The sequence below is a fragment of the Patella vulgata genome, chromosome 4, assembly GCF_932274485.2.
Source record: "Patella vulgata chromosome 4, xgPatVulg1.2, whole genome shotgun sequence".
Lineage (NCBI taxonomy): Eukaryota > Metazoa > Mollusca > Gastropoda > Patellidae > Patella > Patella vulgata.
Genome location: NC_065882.2, coordinates 24,824,983 through 24,826,571, shown reverse-complemented (window position 1 = coordinate 24,826,571; position 1,589 = coordinate 24,824,983).

Sequence of the window (1,589 nt, the reverse complement as noted above, 5' to 3'; positions counted from 1 at the left end):
CATTTTCTTTGTATTCTGTTATTTTTATATATGAATGGCTCCTGTATAATTTGAAAGATCATTTTGAACAATAGGTCAGTACTTCCATACAATCCTGTTAAAAGATACATGTAAAAGTTTGCTTTCCACTTAGCACCATTAAAGGGACCATCCCAATTTTAACAGAGTCCCATAAATAAAAGTCTGTGTACATATGAAATCTAAGCACCAAAATATAGAGGAATGGTGTATTTACCCTTTCTCAAAATTTCAACTTATCCGGACACATAACCCTTTTAAGATTTGCGGTCAATTGTTTCGATGCGTGACCTGATAATCTATTGCCGTTCCTTTAGAGGTCTATACAACACATGCCCCATGTGCTGTACTTGATAATGAAAGGTAACTTTCGCCTGCACGTTATTTTTATAAAATAAAAGTCTGGTTTTATCCAGACGCCATATAATACAGCTTGGGACACCAGTCTCCATTTCCAGGTTAAGACTAACAGGTTTAAGTTGTTTAAAAACGTATCACATATATTCTCCCGTCAAAAGGCAAAACCTAGTAACTCACTTTTTTATCAAAATTGAGTTAGGACCAAATTTGTAGTTACTAGGGTATGTGCCTCCTGTTGTTGTACTAGATATTCCAATCTTTTAATTTTGTAAGCAGTTACACCCATGACATAACCTAGCAACTCCCTTCATTTGCCTAGTATACCACAGCAAAACCTAGTAACTCAATAGTCAAATCAATGGATGAGCTGGCGTTTAATATTCATTCATAACGTTTTCCTTTGTTTTCTCCAAATATGAAAAAAGTGAGTTACTAGGTTTTGCCTTTTGACGGGAGTATTGAGTAGTTGCTCGGCCTTAAGGTAGAGGATTTTAAGGGCTTTTATCATAAATTTAAGCAGGTTTATTCTTCAAAATATAATCGAGATTGGCCCTTTAATCTCCAATCTCTGTGATTTGTGTGATCCAAATGAAGATCACAGCTGTCCAAAAATCTTCATAAGTCTTTTTGTAATAAGAGAATAAAAAAGCACTTAACCACTTTACATACCACGAAACCAACATCCAATCCATTTGTCTGTGTCTCAAGAAATACATGACCATATTTGGTGCTACTCTTTCATCGGTGTTCACGTATCAGGGCGGATACATGAATTTGGGAAAGGGAAGTGCAAATTAGATTCTTGTCGAGTGCAGCAATTTGTTACATGTTGCATTTAAACAGTTTGTGACATTGTTATTTCCGTAGCATACCATTGATTTCTTACCGATATGTGGAAACACCCGACCTGTCATTCCTGGCAAAGAAAGCTAACCCCAAACTGACCCAACGCATAAGAGGTGACACCCACAGGCTAATATTGACAAAATAATAGCAAATGTGCTATAGAGTAATGATCATGTATATTTCAAATTCATAAATAACTTGTTTTTCAAACTATTTCTGTCAGAAACCCATAACGTAAATATGATGACATATCGATTCCATTGGTGGTTGTGGAACTAACAATTAGACGGAGTGAGTGAAATGTACTAGACACGACCGTAACCGTCTAGTATTTAGTATCCCTGATGCATTCATGTTTGGGAGTA